The sequence below is a fragment of the Marmota flaviventris genome, chromosome 13 (genome assembly GCF_047511675.1).
Source record: "Marmota flaviventris isolate mMarFla1 chromosome 13, mMarFla1.hap1, whole genome shotgun sequence".
Taxonomy (NCBI): Eukaryota; Metazoa; Chordata; class Mammalia; order Rodentia; family Sciuridae; genus Marmota; species Marmota flaviventris.
The window spans coordinates 16,093,579-16,108,638 of NC_092510.1; the positions used below are offsets into that span (position 1 = coordinate 16,093,579).

Sequence of the window (15,060 nt, forward strand, 5' to 3'; positions counted from 1 at the left end):
GCAATGTGTTGCTTCAGTGTTATACTTTGTTTGTGGTTTCTCTGTCGCCTTAAAACTCGCCATGCACAAGAAAAGGCTATGATCATACAAGCTCTTGCAGCTTTAGAAAATAGCAACTCACCTCAAGTCTGGCTTGCGCATCTTAAACAGTAAACCTTTGTCATGGTCGTTGCACCCCAAGTTATTATAACATTGCACTGGGATCGACATGACTTTCCTTGTTATTCTCTTAGTGTTGGAAAGCCCTTGCACTCTGCTGGTCTTGCTGCCATTGCACGCAGATGGGTTTCCACACTAGTGCTTTACTATCGCTTTAAAGTCCGTGCCTTTCTTTCAGGGTGCTGTCAACTTGTTTGTCATTAATACAGCCACAGTTCAGCCTCAGCTATCCCCCTTCGTCCACCATCGTCACGATACAGGATGCGAGGCAAGGCACTGCACTTGAGTGATCCTTGACGTGGACCTCAAGGAGAGCATGTCCTATTGCATGCGGGTTAGACGCGTCCACGCCCCGCCCCACGAAAAAAGGCGTCGGCTGATATGGCCTCGGATCTGGGGAAGGGCCCTCCTTAGGACTGAGCCATACTATGCAGCCACTTCTGCACAGTGGGATAGGACCTCTACTCTCGCCTGTATTGTTTTAATAAAACAGAAAGGGGGAACTGTGGTGAGCCGCTTCTGCCGTTTCTGCAGACTATGGTCGCCATTACGAGATGGCGCTGGCTCCGCTGTGGTATGTGACAAACAACTCCTTATCTGAGAGAGTTGGCACATGATTTTCACCACCCTGTGAGAAAGTTCCACGCGGCAGCTTTGCATTGGGGCTTGGGATGCTTTATTAAGGCTGGGAGGGCATCCGGGAAGGAGAGAAGAGGAGAAGAAGAAAGAATAATAAATATCAAGGGACCTGAATAAACTGCTGAGAGAAGATTCCTGAGTTGCGTCTTCCTTGCGGGCAAGGGGTCGCGACACAAATGGACATTTGTGTTGTTTCCTTTCTTGTGTTCATATGAAAAATGCTTCTAAGTGATAGTGAAGAGTTGGCATTTTTTTGTGTTAGTGTGCTAGGTAGGCATTGTGATTGGTGTTTTTCTAATGTCTTGCTCAGCTGAAGGCAGTCACTGTAAGGTAGGTAGAAATGTTGCTTGATTGGCCAGATGTGGGACATGGGTCCATCTGTGAAATCAGGATGTACCTCAATTGAGGGAGGAATGTTTCCTCAAAGAAAAGTTGAAACACACTGCTATGATTTAGGTATTAGATGTCCTCTAAAAGTTCATGTGAGACAATGCAAGAGGGTTTACAGGTGAAATCATTAGGTTATGAGAGCCTTATCCTAATTAGTGCATTAATCCTCTGATGGGGATTAACTGGCTGCTAACTGTAGGCACGCAGGTTGTAGCTGGAGGACATAGCTGGGTCCCTGGGGGTGTACCTTTAGAATATATATTTTTTTCTTGTTGAGTGGAGCTCTTTCTCTGCTTCCTGGTGCCATGTTTTCAGCTGTTTCCCTTTGCTACCTGCTTCTGCCATGATATTCTGCCACGGGGATTTGAGTCAGCTATCTATGGACTGAAACCTCTGAAACCATGAACCCCAGAATAAACTTTCTGCTTCTAATTGTTTTTGTCATGTCTTTTTGGTCATGTAGCAACCAAGCTGACTAAAACACTTACCAAAATGGAAATGCAGGCAAGCATTCAAGGGGAGCACTCACCTATGACTACACTTAGGCTTCAGCTGCACTAACAGAAGTAAAGCATTCAGATCTCAGTAAGTAAGAGCACATGTGTAGCTCTTTTGATCAGAACCTACCTGGCTGGATATATAAAATGCTCAAGTAAGATTTTGACAGGAATAGCATTTTTTTTGTATTGGTTTGCCCTGAGTGGTTCCTCTTTGTGCCCTTTATCTGTCATTATTAGACACTGCTTTTACTCACAAGTACACCATACTTTGAAGAAGTAAATTAGAGAAAGATACTAGAACTTGGCAAACAAGTGAGAGAGCATCAGGAGACATATGTCCAAGATGACAAAAGTCTGAGCTTTATAAAGTGCTGGGAAACCAGGGTTTTTCATCCAAGAGAAAGCTAACATGAGACAAGAGTTGTCCTCAACACACGAAGAACACCCAATTAAAGAGAAGGATAGAATTGTTTTATGTGATTCCAAGAGATGAAGTGGTACCATCAGTAGAATTACAGGGAGAAAACATCAACTGTATGTAGGAATAAAATTTCTGAGCACTTTGCTATACTTAATCCAGTCATATAGGGGAGACACCAGAATGGGGAAAAATCTTGGAGTCTTGAGAAGGATTTGTGTGAAGTCACCATATGTAATAAATAAGACCACAGATCTTAAAGAGTAAGCAGTGTCAGACATAAAACAGATTTAAAATAAAAACAAGAGGTGGATTTTAAAAAGAAAAGGAGATTGGAGGAAGGCAATAATTGTCCCTGCAGCTAAGGCAGGCTCCTGAGGTTTAACTCCTTGATCTGTCCTATGACATTGGTGTCATGGAGGAGATGGTACTTAAAGGGTTACCTAAAAGTAGTTTCAGTTCCTGCAGCAGCCTGGTAACCAGAGGCAATTCTTTCATGCAAGGTACTTTTGTGGACACAATATCCTAGTCAGGAAAGAGATGAGACCAGGAGAAATAAGATATGCCTCCAAATAACTATAGATTCTAATGCTATTATTTGTTACCTAAACAAAACCATATTTGATTCAAGTCATGTAAGAAAACTGATGTTCAAGTACCTTCTCACTTCATGACTAAAGGCAAAACAAACTAATATTCCTGTCGACTCTTTTTTGTCACTATGACATTGCAAAAGTCAGTTAAAATCTAAAGACAAACAATGATTATTGACTAGAATTTAAACTTCTGGTTTAAATTCAAGGAAAAACTCACATGCTGGCTTTTGTCATGTCTTTATAGCTGAGTTGCCTAATACAGTAGACATGGCCACGTTAGTCAGTTTTCCCTTAGTGTAACAAAATATCTTGAACAACTAATAAGGAGGAAAGGTTTATTTTGGCTCACAGTTTCAGAGAATTTAGTCCATGGCCACTTGGCCATGGTGTCTGTCCCACAATGAGGCAGTACATCATGGTAGAAACACATGGGAGAGGAAACTGTTTAACTTCTGGCAGCCAGGAAGCAAACAGAGAGGGTGGGTGGAGATGAGGTCCCAATATCCCTTTAAGGAAACACCTCCATTGACATTATTTCCTCCACTAGGTCCTACCACTGCCTAAAGATTCCACCACCTTCCAATAGCACCATAGGCAGGCAACTAAGCCTTTAACAAATGGGCCTTTAGGGGATATTTATCCACACCATAGCACTGTTGACACTTAATTAAAAGTTAAGTTACTTAGTTGCATTTCATAGATATAGATTAGTATTTCTACCATTATAGGATGTTCTAGTAGACACCATTGTTCTAGAATCCAAGCTGAGATTCTACAGGAAAGTATCATAAGATAGTTCTTCACACAAATAACCTAGATGATTTTAAAGACAGTCTGAAATGTGGAGGAAAAAAACTGAAGACATGAACATACACCTTAATTGCTGTATCTTAAATTATTGCTTAATTCATCAGAAAAGCAATTCATCTATAGAAATAAAGAAAATCCTTAAAGAACAAAATAAATAATATAATACAAAATATCAGAAATCTTAATATATTAGTTTAATTATTAATGAAACAAAGCAAAAGACTAAGTGAAATTGCATAGCAAAGGAAACAGTAGTGTGAAGAGAGTTCATCTAGAAAAGAAGAAAATCTTTGCCAACTACTCTTCTAGGTAGAGGATTAATATCCAGGATATATAAATAACTCAAAAACTTAACAATAAAACTGCAAATAACTCAGTCAATAAATGGACAGATGAACTAAACAGACATTTCTTAAAAGTAAGTGCAAGTGACCAACAGATATATGAAAAAAAAATATTTAACATATTTAGCAATCAACCCAATCAATAAATGGACCAAGGACCTGAACAGACACTTCTCAGAAGAGAATATACAATCAATCAACAAATATGTGAAAAAATGTTCATCATATCTTGCAATTAGAGTAATGCAAATCAAAACCACTCTAGGATTTCATCTCACTCCAGTTAGAATGGCAGCTATTATGAAGACAAACAACAATAAGTGTTGGAGAGGATGTGGGGAAAAAGATACACTCATACATTGCTGGTGGGACTACAAATTGGTGCAGCCAATAAGGAAAGCAGTATGGAGATTCCTTGGAAATCTTGGAATGGAACCACCATTTGACCACTATCCCTCTCCTCGGTCTATACCCAAAGGACATAAAAACAGCATACTACAGGGACATAGCCACATCAATGTTTATAGCAGCACAATTCACAACAGCTAATCTGTGGAACCAACCTAGATGCCCTTCAGTAGATGAATGGATAAAAAAGTGACATATATACACAATGGAATATCACTCAGCAATAAAAGAGAATAAAATCATAGCATTTGCAGGTAAATGGATGGCGTTGGAAAAGATAATGCTAAGTAAAGTCAGCCAATCCCCCCAAAAAATGCTGAATGTTTTCTCTGATATAAGGAGGCTGATTCATAGTGGGGTAGGGATACATTCATAGGAGGGATAGATGAACTCTAGATAGTGCACAGGAGTGGGAGGAGAAGGGAGGGGGCTGAGGATTAGCAAGGATGGTGGAATGCAATGGAAATATTATCCAAAGTACATGTATGAAGACACGAATTAGTGTCAACATACTTTATATACATCCAGAGATATGAAAAATTGTTCTGTATATGTGTAATAAGAATTGAAATGTATTCCACTGTCATTTATTTTTAAAAAATCAATTAAAAAATAGTGCATGTTGATAGTATACCTTGAGTGACAGTATAGAATGTCAACATTCTTATAAACAACATTCATATGTATAAGTGATTGTAATTATAGGCATATATATATATATATATATATATATATATATATGAATAATTTTTAAGCAGCAATAAAATAATACTTCTTTTATTCAAAAACAAAGGAAAATGCAAGTTAAAACTACACTGAGAGTTCATCTCACTTGAGTTAGAATAGTAATCATCAAGAATACAAAAAATAAATGCTGATGAGTATGTGAGGAAAAAGGTACACTTGTACATTATTGGTGGGACTGCAGACTAGTACAGCCACTAGGGCAATCAGTATGGAAGTTCCTCAAAAAATTAGGAATGGAACCACCCCATGGCACAGCAGTGTCAGCATAATATAGTGATATGCACATACCCATGTTTATAGTGGCATAATCCACAATAGCAAATATTACAGAACCAGCCTAGATGTCCATCAATAGATGAATTGATAAAGAAAATGTGGTATATATACAAAATGAGTTTTTATTCATCCATACAAAAACAATGAAATTACATCACTTGTAGGAAAAGTGAATAGAAATGAAGAGCATCTTATTAAGCAAAATTAGCTGAACTTGGAAAGTCACGGGTCATATATTTTCCATCATATGTAGAAGATAGAAGAAAGAAAAACAGTAATCTTGTGAAAATAGAAGGGAGACTAATAGGGTAGAGGAAGGGAATAGGAAAAGGGAGGAGGAGAGGGCAAGGAGAGGTGCTGGAGTGACCAAATTATTTCATATACAAGTATAAATGTATCCCAATGCACCCCAAAATTTTAAAATAATAAAATTTTTAAAAGGAGTAAAAGAAATGAGTTTAGAGACTGTTTTCTTCAAAATAAAAAAAAAAGAAATTGCAGTATAACAGAGTACTAAACTGAAGTAGTGTGGGATCCAGATTAAGGCCCATCCTTGGCCACATCTCTGGATCTTTCTGGGTCTCACTTCATCTGTGATGTGAGAGGATTGAACCAGACCAGTGTTTTCATATTGGTGGTGATGACTGATTAGTAATCAGCTTAAGAATTTCCAGTTACCTATTTTTTTCCTTTTAGCAAGCATTTCTCTTTTTTGGAAATATACATTTGGAAAAACCCATCAAAATAAACAGCCTGATGAATGTTGACACCCAGATCAAGAAGCAGAACCAGCACCTTTGTTCCCTGCGCTTACTGCTGCTTGCCCTCCCCAAGAGCAACCATTTCCCTCAATTCTTTCGCATAGATTTTTTTCTCTATATTATAAAATCGAGTCATTCAATATGTCTGACATCTCTTGTCAACATCATGTTTACAAGATTCATCTATGATGTTCTTCTTCATACTAATACTTCATTTATTCAGTTTTATTTATTTATCCATTCTACTCTTGGTGAACACTTAGATTATTTCCAGTTTGACAATGACACATAATGTTGCTATGGAAATTCTTTTGATATTTTAATGTATGTGGTTTTGTTAAATAGATGCCAAGTATTGAAATTGCTCATCACACTTTCTTTTTCTTTCTTTCTTTCTTTTTTCTTTTTTTCTTTTTTTTTTTTTTTTTTGGTACCAAGGATTGAACTCAGGGGCACTTAATCACTAAGCCACATCCCCAGCCCTATTTTGTATTTTATTTAGAAACACAGTCTCACTAAGTTGCTTAGTTCCTCTTCATTGCTGAGGCTGGCTTTGAACTCGCCATCCTCCTGCCTCAGCTTCTGGCGCCTCTAGGATTACTGAAGTGCGCCACCCAGCAATCAACACACTTTTTTTTTTTAATCAGGTGAAACTGAATAAAATGGAAAGGAATGGAGTGGGATGAAATCAAAGAATAGAACAGAATAGTCTATCATATGTAGTAAAATTAAGTCTGGGGATTTTTTGTTTTCTGTAGTAGTGGGGATTAAAGCCAATGGCTCATGCATACAAAGCAAGAACTATATACCTTCAGCCCCTTTTATTTTGAAACAGGGTCTCACTAAGCTGCTGAGACTGGCCTCAAACTTGTGATCATCCTGCCTCAGCCTCCTGTGTAGCTCATATTACAAATATATGCCATATCTGGCTCTTCAGTATTATTTTTAATAAAATTGTTGTTCAGTCATAATGTAAAAAAGTCTTCTGTGGATCGTAGTCAATAAAATTCGCAAACAATATTGAAAAGATAATCTATAAAAATGTCCTTATGATTCTAACTTGCTTTTTCATTTGCATCACTATTCAAATATAACCAAATCAGCTGGCAACATGAAAGAGGCTGACAGCAATATTAGTGACATCAGCACAAATCAGTGTAAGAACAGTGGGCTGTATTCACAAACAGAAGCAGACTTGAACCAAACTGGAGGCAGGGGGAGTTTTGTCTTTGGGGAGAGGGAAGGTAGGGATGGAGATGGTCAAAATAGGGGAAATGGAAGGCTGGGTTTGATGAGACCTGAGTATGCAGTGACCTATGGGACATATTTCCTGGATGAAGGCAGGGCTCCCCTTACAAACATGAACTAAATGCATGCAGATTGGTATTCTAAATCTTTCATTGCATAATTACAGAAAACCTTTAAGTTCAGCACCACTGGAAGAAGTAACAGAAAATTGTTTAATGACAGGACAGATATTCCTAAGGATATTTGTAGATGGCAAAAAGGTTTCAGAATGTGCAGAAGAATATATCTGACAACTTCCTGTACTTCATAGTCCAGCCAGGACCCAGCAGAATATGACTGCTGATGCTAGGCCAGTGTTACCCACCACAATCCTGCTTAACTTCCCAGGACCTGGGCTGGAGCACTAGGCAGAAATCAGAGATCAGAAAATTTAAGTGAACAGCCACCTAATTGTTCTCTAAAACTCAATTAAACCCAGGTCCCCTTATTGTCACTCCCAAGCTATGGACAAACTATCCTTGTCTGGGGCTGCCAATGAATTAATTTCGCCTATGTGCTTTTTGCTCTTTTGTTCCCTCTCTGTGGAAAGTGTTTTCTTTCCTTTTCAGCTGTGAAACTTAAGTGTTGCTTTATGTCATCTCAGCTGTCCTGCTTCTCACCCTTTCTAGCTAAATCCATTGCTCCCTTCTCTGTGCTTACGAGTGCTACTTATACCAGCAAAACTGTAATGTAGGTCCTTTCTCTTGCAGTGTTTGTTTGCCCACCTAGTTCTTACTCCAGAGTGAGATCTTGTATCCTTTTAGCACCAAATGAAACACTGAGCACTTAACAAACTGGTTAATATCTGTGGTCAGAGACAATGTCGCAACAGTGGCTGATGGACTTTTTCATCACAAGTAAGATATATTTACAGATCACAAATCATAAACTGTGTTAAAAAAAAATACAGACAAACAGCGCTACCTAAAGGATACCATTGCAGAAGTTTCTTTCAGACATATAACTTGCTCCTATGGAAAATCTTTTTTCTCTGAGCAGAAAGTTAGGTTTTCTTTTCCAGATAATGAGAATTTTGTGGTTCATCATGTTCACCTCTTCCCAGACCCAAGAATATTCAGTCAATTGTGCAGCAACTCTGTCATTATTAAAGGATAAAGAGGACAGACATTTCTTCATATTTCTTTCTTTCTGGACTTTTTCTGTCTGACTCTTCTATTCCTTTTTCCCTGGTATTATCTTACAGAAGAAAATTTATCATATTTATATATTTTATACACACCTCTGCTTCTTTGAGGAAAAAGTCAGGAGAAAAAATTAAATGATGATATAATAAAAATGTTTAAAGTATTTAAAAAAAAAAAAAACTACTTTCTTATCTATTTTGTTTTAAAAAGAAAGGAAGGGAGGAAGGAAGGAAAAGAAAGAAAGACAATTTTGGTAGTATTATGCAAACTGACTTCTCTATCTTTATCTCCATTTGGAAACAGAAAACACAAGTTCCTTCTTTCTCGTTTCCACCATTTAAAATCTCCCCAAAGTCAGAATCCCATCTCTGATGAAGGACACTGCCGTGTTGCTCAGAGATGACAGCACATTCCCCTTGACTGCCCAGTAACCATGCAACTGCTCAAAATATTTGGCCTCATCAGCAGGATGCAAGCACAGGAGTCCTGCTCACTAGATACAACAAGGTGCTTGGCATCTCAAACACAGCTGCATTGTGTCTGAGACACCATGTCTGCTGCCTCCAGCCACGCAGCCTGTCTAACTAACGCAGGGAGTTAGTTATTAGCTTCAAATTTTGCCATGAAAATTTACAAAAGCCAGAATCTTTGACAACGAGCAGGTGAACTCAAACTAATCCCCTGTCACTGATTCCACCTCAAATGCAATTTGTTTACAGAAATAAATTTCCCTTTGACTAGATCATCAAAACTGCATTTTCCCATATACCATCACAGTTATTTAACAACCAAATATCACTCTAAAGCAAAGGAAATCTGCGATTCAACTTATAAAATTCCAATTTAAGAGTAATTTCATTAAAACATCTTCACTAAGCATATTTAATTTAAAAACTATTGACTAATAAACACATCATCAGAATTAGTGTAAGCACTTAAAAAAACACATTAATAACTTGGTTTCAATTAATCAGTTACATTGTCATCAGCAGAGCAGTCAGAATATAAAAATCTAGAAATATAAGTATTTAGAAGTATCTGAGTCATTTATCATTCAGGAGGAAAATGTTAGATCCCTTTTAGCAAATGTCAAGCAGATAAAATATTTTTTTCTCACTTGACTCACATTTCCTTTTTTTTTTTTTAACTGTTCTTTTCTTATATTTTTAAAATTCATTCTATTTGTTATATGTGACAGCAGAATGCAAATCAATTCATATTACACAAATAGAGCACAATTTTTCATGTCTCTGGTTGTCCAAAAAGTAGAGTCGCACTGTTTGTGTCTTCATACATGTACTTGGGGAATGATGGCAGAAAAGGAATAGATAAGCATAGCAGGAAAAAGTAGGTAAATTTTAAACAACCTCAAAAGCATAAAATGTGATTTTGAAAAATGAAAACATTACATCATATTATAATTTAACACTAACATACTATCAAAATATCACCAAAGAAAATCAAAATGGAAATGACAACATTTGAGAAGTATACAATAAAATGTTGAAATATTTCAATTTGAGGCCTTAGGTGCCAATTGCCCAGGTTCTAAGTGATGGTAAAGGGAATTTCTGAAGACCAGTTTGAGGATCCAAAGGTTGAATAAGAGAGGTGACAAAATTAAACTCAGGAAAATTTCTTTAGAAAGAATTGTTGTACTATGGGTATCCACCGTGGTGTGGCAGCACTTAGATCTTCTCTCAAGATTAGTGAGAGATCACTTAAGATCACTCAGGGAGCTTGGTATGTGCTCCCTGGAGTGTGCAGCACAGAATGAACTGGCATCAGACACAACCTGAATTTTGAAATGTCCCCCAAGTGAGACAGACAGGCTGAAGTGCAAGTGTGTGCAATTCAGAGAACTGTTTGGGAAATAATTCCTCTCCTCTAAGAACCGATCCAAGTCCATGATCAGCAACAGACATAGAGCCTACTGAAGAATATCACATGTGCTCATTTTTAAAGGGATCAGGAAGCAACATCCTCCTTTGGGTATCTCCAAGCCAATCTCCCACTGAAGATAACTGAAAAATTAGGTAAGGTGTATTTTTAAAGCATCATGTTAAAGGTGTTAAAAAACAAAAACAAAACAAAAAACTAACTAAATAGTGAAAAACTGTGCAGCTAATGTCCTGGAAAAGCTGTAATCCACTACAATGAATCTAGCATTTAAAGTTCCCCTTTTTCTAGAGCAGATGATTACTCAGCAATGGCAGCAGAGTGACTTAGCAGTGACCATCACTGCTAAGTTTCCTCTTGAGAGGAAACTGAAAGACACAATCCAGGTCCTTCAAGGATGCAGACCCAAAGCAACTACCCATGGGTTTGAGCTGATCTCTAGGGTAAGGGTCAACTGAAAGTAAACCATTCCTCACAGGACACAGATTTTGGCACAATAATAAATTAACGTTCTGCTATTTGAAAGACACCATTAAGAAAATGAAAAGAGAAGCCAGATTTGAAGAAAGTATTTGCAGATAAAGGACTTATATCCAGAATATATAATAACTTAATAAATACAACTAAAAAAAGAAAAAAGAAAGAAAGAAAGGTATTTGAAGAGACATTTTTCAAAAGAAGATAGATGAATGGTCAGCAAGAACATAAAAGCACACATCATTAGTCATTAGGAAAATAAAAAATAAATACACTATGAAATATCACTACATGCACATCAAAAATAGAAAGATTAATGATAGCAAGTGTTGGTAAGGATGTAGACCAACATGATGATGTAGACATATATTGATGATGAGAATATAAATTGTACAACAGTTCTAGAAATAGGGAATTTTTTAAAAACATTCACAGTTTTACATGTAGCATATGGCCCAGCCACTCTCTAACTAAGGATTTACCCAAGTTAAAAACATATGTCTACAAAAGACTTGAACATTAATGTTTATTGAACTGTTGTTTGTAATAGCCCCAAATTAAAACAATCCAAGAAGTCTATCAACAAATCAATAGATGCACAAAATGTAGTCCATCCACAAAATGTACTCCACCATGGAATCCTACTTAGCAATGAAAAGGAATTACTTAGTAGAATATGCAACAAAATAGATGAATCTCAAAATCATTATGATGACTCAAAAGGTGGAAATACCTCCCATGTTCAAGCTTAGGCAGAATTAATATCATTAAAATGGCCATACTACCAAAAGCAATATACAGATTCAATACAATAACTAAATACTAAGGACATTCTTCACAGAACTAGAAAAAAAAATCCTAAAATTCATTTGGAAGAATAAGAGACCCAGAGTAGCCAAAGCAATTTTGAGCCAAAAAAGCAAAGTTAGATAGGCATCATAATACCTGATTCCAAATTATACTGCACAGCTATAGTAACAAAAACTGCATGGTACTGACATTAAAACAGACATAGAGACCAATGACACAGAAGAGAAGACACAGAGACAAACTCACATAAACTCACATTTGATCCTTGACAAATATGCCCAAAACATATTGGATAAAAGTAAGACTTTTTTTTTTAACAAATAGTGCTGGGAAAACTGGATATCCATATGTAGAAGAATGACACTAGACCCTCATCTCTCACACTACACAAAAATCAATTCAAGATGGATCAAAGACTCAGGAATTAGAGCAGATATTGCAACCCCTAGAAAAAAATATATAGAGATAATACTCCAGCTAATAGTTACAGGCAATGACTTGCTCAATGGGACTCCTAATGCTCAGGAAATAATGCCAAGTGTTAATAAATGGGATGGCATCACACTAAAAAGCTTCAGCAAAGGAAACAAGGAGGAATATACAGGAAGAACCCACAAAATAGGAGAAAATTTTTGCTAGGTACTCTTTTGACAGAGAATTAATATCTAGAATATTTGAAGAACTCAAACTTTACACCAAAAAATCAAATAACCCAATTAAAAATGGGCAAATAAATTAAACAGACATTTAGCAAAAGAAGAAAAACAAACTGCTAACAAATACATGAAAAAAATGTTCAACATCATTAGCAATTAAGTAAATACAAATCAAACCTACACTAAGATTTCATTTCACACCAGTCAGAATGGCAGTCACCAAAAATACAAATAATAATAAACGCTGAAGAGGATGTGGAGAAAAATAAACCTTTTAACACTGTTGGTGGGATTATAAATTAATACAACCACTGTAGAAATCAGTATTGAGATTCCTCAAAAGACTAGACATGGAATCACCATATGACCCAGTTGTATCACTCCTCAATATTTATCCTGAAGAATTAAAGTCACCATACTACAGTGATACACGCATATCCCTGTTTATAGCAACACAATTCACAATAGCCAAACTCTGAAATAAGCTGAGGAGTCCATCAACGAACAAATGGATAAAGAAAATGTGATCTATCTATCTATCTATATATGAGTATAGATAGAATATATATATGAGAATATATATGTACAAATATATACATGTGTATATAAGTACATATGTACATACATATATAAGTATATATACATAAGTACACACTAAGTACACACACACACACACACACACACACATATATATATATATATATATATATATATAGAGAGAGAGAGAGAGAGAGAGAGAGAGAGAGAGAGAGAAAGAGGAGACAGAGTAATTTAATTCAGCCATAAAAAAATAAAATGACATTTACAGAAAAATGGGGGGAAATAGCAACCATTATATTAAACAAGATAAGTCAAACTCAGAAGGTCAAGGGTCATATATTTTCTCTCATATGTGGAAGCTAGAGAGGAAAAAGGAAAAGAAAGATGGGAGTAGATCTCATGAAAATCAAAGGGAGATTAGTAGAGGGAAGGGACAAAAGGGTGGGATGAGGGGAGAGAAGGGAAGGTACCGGGGAGTGTTACTGGTCAACTTATATTATTATAGTGTGTGGGTGTATGAAAGTGTAACAACAAATCCATCATTATGTACAACTATAACACACTCATAAAAAAAGTGGGAAAAATCATGTTGAGTTAAAGAAGTCAGATACAAGAGTACATACTAGTATAATTCCACTTATATAGAATGCTAATTAATCCATAGTAACAAAAAGTTGCCTGAGACTAGGGGTGGATAATGCAATGATAGATTACAAAGGAAATTTAGTGGGGTATTAGAGAGATTGTATATCTTGACTATGATGACAGGTTAATGAGTGTAGCTTGCAAAGCCCACCAAATCATATCCTTTAAATGGGTGCGCTATTATTTTGTGAATTATACTTCAATAAAGTTTAAAGAAAAAAATTTATCAAATAAATATCAATTAGATCACTTAGATACACTGAGATTGTGTGTATATACAAAAATTGGTGTATTATGGAAAAAAAAAAAAAAAAACTTCTTACATATTCTATGTTCATGGCCAGACAGTCACAATTTCACTAGAAAATAGGCAATATATTGCTAATCTTTAAACACTACAGTGTTTCTAGATAAAACTCCCTGTATGTTTCTAATTCTTCCTATGAGAAAGTATATAAACTAAGCATGGATTAAATATGGCATTTGGATATTTTAGATATGACCATACTTTCTTTTAAATCAACATGATTTTTTAGAAAATTGAAATTAATCAGCAGGTTTTTCTTCCTACTCTTTGATAGCCTTTTATTAAATCATTGTTATTATCCAATTTGTTATAGTACTCTAAAGCATTCGTTATCTGTGTTTGAATTATAGTCATTTTAAGAAATAGATAAGGCATTTATACTACATAATAAAAATCATTGAAATATTAAACTTGTGGGAAAACATCTTCATTTTATTTCTAAACCAAATTGCTGGAGAAATTAAACTGTTCATTCTATGAGAAATACAAAATGTCAATTTTTAAAATGAACTATTAGAAATTAGACAAAATGGTCCTTCTAGGAGGACCTTTGTAGCCACTTTCCAAAAATTAGCTTTCCACACAGAGTGGCACTCAGAATCACCTGAATGATTCATTAATACTTAGATTGTCAGGCTCTAACCCAAAGTTTCCCATTCAGGTCTAGATGTGAAGTAACTGCATTCCCAACATTTTCCCAGGTTAGGCTGATACTGCAAATTTGAGAACCACACTTTGAAAACAGGGTGGTTGTCCTGAAGGAATTTTCTGACTGAATTTTCTGAAGGAATTTTCTAACTCATTTTTGTATAGCAAGAGGGGATCAGGAGTGGAACAGTTCCAGGTGACTGTGGGTTTAGAAAACAAGTCTAATGACTTACAGAATTTTCTCCTCAATTATGGTACATTCATTTCAAATACTGTTTTTGCTGCTTACAGAAGTTTTTGTCACTAGCAAGTCTCCAAAAGTGATAACACACTTGTGTGACCAGTACAAGCTGTCTGTGCAAAAGAAGGGAAAATATGCAAATCCATATTTCATCAGGTGGTATAAGCCACTGTGAGAAATGAGCATTTCTTTTGGGGATCCTAGAAGAGAACAAAGAAACAAAGTACAATTAAAAGTCTAGCACAGAAAGGGAAGGTCACACATCTTCAAGTAAAAGAAATGAAACACTCTATGTAAACAAAGCACACTGACCAGGGACCTTTTTTTTTTTTTGCTTGTATCTAACTCGGCCCAGCT

General features: G+C 36.1%; 1 protein-coding gene across 4 annotated transcripts in view; it reads right to left on the reverse strand.

Moving 5' to 3' along the window:
• LOC114081183 (uncharacterized) overlaps nucleotides 1-15,060 on the reverse strand; it is a 220,761-nt gene that overhangs the window by 75,122 nt on the left and 130,579 nt on the right. The window contains exon 10 of one of the 4 annotated variants that reach the window (XR_011704070.1): nucleotides 14,696-14,903. The exons of 2 other annotated variants lie outside the window; for them this stretch is intronic. The gene's annotated coding sequence lies outside the window, so the exon portion shown is untranslated. Of the gene's footprint in view, nucleotides 1-13,182; nucleotides 14,904-15,060 lie in introns of those variants that run through there. One more of the 4 variants, XR_011704069.1, reaches the window with a different exon arrangement.